Genomic DNA, 5,825 nt, shown 5'->3' with positions numbered 1-5,825 from the left:
CGATGTATCATACTTCGGGTTATTCGGGTGAACCGGAATAAGGGTATTTCAACCCAAATACCGACACGAATATTTTATCTCGGGTTCGGGTTAGGAGTTTAATCGGTTCGGGTGAATTCGGATCGGGTTATTGGGGTCTCCGGGCTCTTCGGTTCGGGTTCCTTATTCGGGTACGGATAAAAAACACACCCCTATTGTGAATGGACATAACCTGGAGGTTGCACCATGTAAACCTCCTCTTGCAAGTTACCGTGCAAAAACGCATTATTTACGTCTAGTTGACGTAGCGATCATCCCCGAGACAAGGCAATGGAAAGTACCGTACGTATGGTAACGGGTTTAGTAACTGGACTGAATGTGTCAAAATAGTTCTTCCCATACTCTTGAAGGAAGCCTTTGGCAACGAGCCGAGCTTTGTATTTGTCAATGGTACCATCAGGATGGCGTTTAACATGGAATACCCACTTGCACCCAATGGGTTGTTTGGAGGTTGGCAGGACAAGTTCCCAGGTGTGATTGTACTTATCATCCATAGCCGTGCGCCAAAGAGGGTCTCTAGATGCTTGGAGGTAGGTGTTTGGTTCAAGCGCAAGAGGAATAGGATGGACAGTAGTTGTGTTAACAAAGTGGGAATTGTAGTATTTGGAATTTGGCTTTCGGTTTCTACGAGGTAAGGTTGGAGGTTGAGGTGGTATAGGGTCTGATGCGAGAGAGGGAGAGGGTGACGAGTCATAAGAAGAAGAAGATGTAGGGTCAAGGTTTTGAGAAGGTGAGGCAGAGGTTGTGTTTTCGAGTGTAGTGTGATCATGTGAGGATGAGGCAGAAGGTGTAGGTTCAGGTGAGGTTTGTTGAATTTGAGCATATGAGTGGGAAATGGAGGGTGTAGTGGAATTTGCATGAGAGTGTAACATGGAAGGTGAAGTAGATATGTGTGAGGTAGGTGCATGGTCATGAGATGATTGATTTGTGAGTGGTACATGCAAAGGTAATGTGGAGGAATGAATACTTTTGAGAAAATTATCCACTGTTGGAAGTGGAGATGGTTGAGATGGATTTTGTTTGAATGGAAAGTGGTCCTCAACAAATGCAACATGTCGAGAATGGTAAAGTCTACGGTTTTGAGGATCAAAACATTTATACGCGGACTTGGATGAAGAGTAGCCTAAGAAAATGCATGGTTGGGAATGAGGTTGGAGCTTAGATGTAGCATAAGGTTTGAGCTATGGGTAACATAAGCACCCAAATGTTTTTAATTTTTTGTAATTTGGTGTAACGCGATATAACATTTGGTGAGGTGATTTATAGTCAAGGATTGGTGTAGGGAGATGGTTTATAAGGTGGACCGCGGTTTGGAAAGCATGAGACCAAAATTTAAGCGGTAAACCGGCATAATGAAGTAGTGTAAGACCGGTTTCGACAATATGACGGTGACGGCGCTCCGCAATCCCATTTTGTTCGGGGGTATGCGGTGGAGTGGTATAGTGTGAGGTTCCCATTGATTGAAGAAATGGAATGAGCCCTATGTATTCTCCACCATTGTCGATAAAAATGGATATGATTGGTGTTTGGAAAAAACTTTTCCACAAGTAGTTTGAATTGTGGAAAATTTTTTGACACGTCGGACTTAAATTTAATTGGATAAAGCCAAACATATTTCGAATAATAGTCCACAAACCTAACATAATATTTAGACCCATCAATAGATTGTTGGACCGTCCCCATACATCCGAATAAAGAAGTTGTAATGGTTTAGTAGCAACAAATGAATTTTCTCCAAATGGAGACTTATGGCATTTATTAATAGCACAAGATTGACAATGCAAAATAGAGTTCGACAATGATGAAAAACGAAGACCTAGGTCTTTACAAAGAAGTTTAAAAATACGAAAACACGGATGTCCAAGCCGGTGATGCCATTGGAGTGAGGAGACAGATGTAGTGGCATTAATTTGGGGAAGAGCGGTCAACCGATTAAGATAGTAGACATTGATGTTCTCCCCCGTAGAATGGGCGCCCCCGTTTTGAGATCCTTCACAAAAAAATGAAAAGGAAAAAATACAACCGAAACATGATTAGTCCGACATAATTTGGCAACTGAAACCAAATAATTACGCATACTAGGAACACAAAGAATATTGGGTAGGTTTAAAGACTTTGTTTTAGTGGAAATTTTTATTGAACCAATATGGGATATAGAGAGACCCGTACCATTACCCAAGAGGATTTCATCCGGACCCCCGTATTCAGAGACGGACGTGAGGGTGGCAGGACACGAAGTGAGATCAGAGATGGTGAGATGCTCCACTGTCCATCGTCCACATTTGAGGTGTTGGAATTGAGGTTGTGGCATTAGCGACTGGAGTGGAGGTGTTGTTGAAAGAGATGTGATTCTCTTGCATGAACTTGACTAGTTTCCTACAGTCACGTGTTTCGTGTTCCGGAATATTGCAGAAATTGCAAAACGAGTTGGTGCGGTTACCGGAAGAGACCGTAGAACTTCGGTTTGATCGATAGGACCTTTGGTTCCTGTTGGTGCGGTTTGATGTATCAGATCTGAATGCCGATCGAACCTGGTGTCAGTAGCAAGAAGAGTTGTACCAGATTCGACTTACTTCAGAGATCGTTCGAAGTCCACGAGTTTGTCAAAGAGTTCCCGGTAGGAGATTGGTTGTTCTCTCACCTTAAGAGCAGCGGTGATAATGTTGTATTCTTCACCGAGTTGGCTGAGAATGTGAACCATAAGGTCTTATTCATGAATCGGGTTTTGAACAAGAGCCAATTCATCCGCAATAGACCGCATCTCATTCAAGAATCCAGAGATGAGCCGATTACCTTTGGGGTTCTTCGCAAGTTTGGACTTCAAGGAGATGATTCTGGAGCGTGAGTTGCTCGCAAAACTGGATGTGAGGCGCTCCCAAGCTTGCGCGGCAGTCGACGCCGACGCAATGAGAGGCTGGATTTCATTAGAACACGAGCCAAGGATAGCGCTGAAAAAAACCTGATCTTGACGGAACCAGGCTGTATAAGCAGGGTTAGGTTTAATGGTGTTTGTTTCGGTGATGGTTTTTGGCGGAGCCGAAAGTAGCACCGGTAAAGAAATCATCCAGACCCAAACCGATTAGGCTGGACTGCACATGGCGTCTCCAAACTGAAAAGTTTTGGGAGGTTAGTTTGACAGTGAAATGGTTAGAGGCAGTGACAACAATTAGGTTGCTGGAGGATGCCATGGATGTGATTAAAGGCTTGGAAAAAAAAGGAAAAGAAAAAAAAAGGATCGAACTATTCTCTTTAGAGATGGCAGGCTCTGATTACCATATAAAGATTATTATTGAAGGATAATTAAATGATAAATATACATTGGTACAAGGAATATTTATAGCACAGTAGTGTAGTGGTGCTGCATATTCACAGCCTACATCTAAGGGTTGAACAAGGTAAATATTAACAACCCTTGACTATTGTGATCCTCTAGAATATTCTAATAATTTGAATTTAAACAAATTTATCCCGCTGGAACTTTACGTGATGCCATAGTGTTAATACATTCTACCCGTTGCACTCCTTAATAATGTTTTCTATGGTCTTGGTTGACATCGACATGTTCATGAACAACTGATCAATTGTAACTCGATCAGTGGTACTCGTTAATGTTATGCTCCCACTTATGTTTTCTTTAGCTTTCATTGTATTTTCTTCTTATTCTCTTTTACTCTTCATACTCAATCTTCTCCCCTCCAAAGCTTTCAAGAGGGTCATTATATGTTCTACCCATTTTGTTTTAGTAACCAACCACAAAGTTCTCCTCAAATTGATATTTTCACAAAAAAATAACCAGTGACGGATTCAAGATTTTTCCCTGGGATTCACCTTTTTCGGTTCTAACAACCAAACATCAATTTTTGGTCTAGGTCGGGTCAGGTCAGGCCGAGAAATATAAATTCATTAAAAATGAGGATTCAAGCGTTGTTGAGTTTTCTTTTCAATAATTGTTCCATTAGCCCAATAATTCAAGTTTGAACAAAACTAAAATCACAAATTTTTATTCGTAGGTTAAGAACAAATTCAACTAATAAACTTCAAATCCGTCTTGCTCCAAATGCAACAATGGAAACGTAAGATATCATACCCATTAATTCAGAAACTCATCTCTACACGTGGGACAACTTTGCATATTTAGGGTCAATTTGTATATTTTACTCCTACTAAAATTTAAGAACATTCATTTTATCAAAATAAAATGTTTTTAGTTGTGGGATCAAGAATTATAAAGCTAGTAATATTAAGAATTTAATATAGATATACTAATTTTAATATACAGCTAATAGTTTTAATTCTCGAATTCGATTTCCCATGAGGAATTAATGCTTTTAGTTTTTTGAAACCAAAAAAATAATTGCAGTTAACAGGAACGAACTAGTGAAATTCAAAAATCAAATAGACAAATACAAAAGCTTAACCACTCCGGCAACTTTCATTTCATTACATGTGTTTATTTCAGTTTTGTTTATGGGTTCACTCATATTTTTCTTATGAATTTTCTAATATAAATTTAAAACTCATTGGGTTCCCGTGAACCTATACGAACTGTAGGTCCGCCCCTGGAAATAACCACCTGTTGAAACCCAAAAACTTTAATCGAATCTTATTGCATTACATGCCAAGAATGACTAAGCAAATCTTGATCTTGTTAGGCAATCTCCGATAATAGCCTTGGATTACAAGGCAAGTTAACTTGAGGTGTTAGCCACTAAGCCTAAGTTAAAAAGGATCTTAATACTTCTAAATACGTGTTGGTTTAGGATGTTGGGTTTATTTAATTTATTTACCTATTGTTTTGTAATCCTAATTATAGTCTAACATGTATTAAGTTAACTATATAAATCGTATGGTGTTTCATATTATTAAGTGTTTGAGATAGTTTCTTCATAACAATAACAATAAACAAATTGGTGTTTGCCAACAATTTGTGTATATCAATTAAGTTCTTGCGATCTTATGAAGTGAGTTATAACATTTTTAAAGTTATCCATCAAATACATTCAGCTCACATGATTTGTTGATTGTTGATTGTTGATTATTGATTGTTGACTTGTATATACACTCACTAGCAAGCCTCATACACCCTGTAGCCTTATCAATAGAAATTGTCATTATCCTTTTAACTGTTTTTTAATATTTTTTATCTACACATATCTAACTCGAACCATCACAGCCACCACTCTTGACCATTGCACATCATCACAGTCTGGTCAGTATACCAAATTTAACAACAAATATAAGCAAATGGTCGGTTCTTGGGCTATTGCGTTAATGAAATTTAACTTAAATCAACTTCGAAGTTTGAATGATTTTCCCATTTTGGATGTATATCACCGACCAAGAATTCCAACTAAAATTACCAAGTTAACGACCGAATTGAACAAGATGACGCGTTTAACCCATTATAACGGTGCATCTAGTCTATTACAAATGTGTTTCTACTTCTTATGTTCGGTTGTTTTTATACAATTAGTTAATTTGTAGCTTTAAAAAGAACCATCAAATGACACACAGAGCGTTGTATATACAAAAGCGTTTTCTTTCAAAATAATAATTAGTAGTAAAACTTTGATAGTCATCAAGATAAAGTGTACGTAAAACCTTTAAAAAATAATAAATAATGATTACATGTTATAAGAAAAGTTAACGTAAAACCAAAATAAACGTGTTAAACGTGATAATCAAGTAGAGTAATTAGAGTAGTTATTTAATTACTCTATGATGTAATTAAATAATTACGCTACTTATATATATAATTATTATACTCGATTCTCATGTTTAGCATG

Source organism: Bidens hawaiensis, unplaced genomic scaffold (genome assembly GCF_021521415.1).
Source record: "Bidens hawaiensis isolate Kalapana, Puna unplaced genomic scaffold, B.hawaiensis_p1.1 tig00023789_1, whole genome shotgun sequence".
NCBI classification, from domain to species: domain Eukaryota; kingdom Viridiplantae; phylum Streptophyta; class Magnoliopsida; order Asterales; family Asteraceae; genus Bidens; species Bidens hawaiensis.
The sequence above is the reverse complement of the archived record's forward strand: the minus strand, read 5'-3'. Positions refer to the sequence as shown.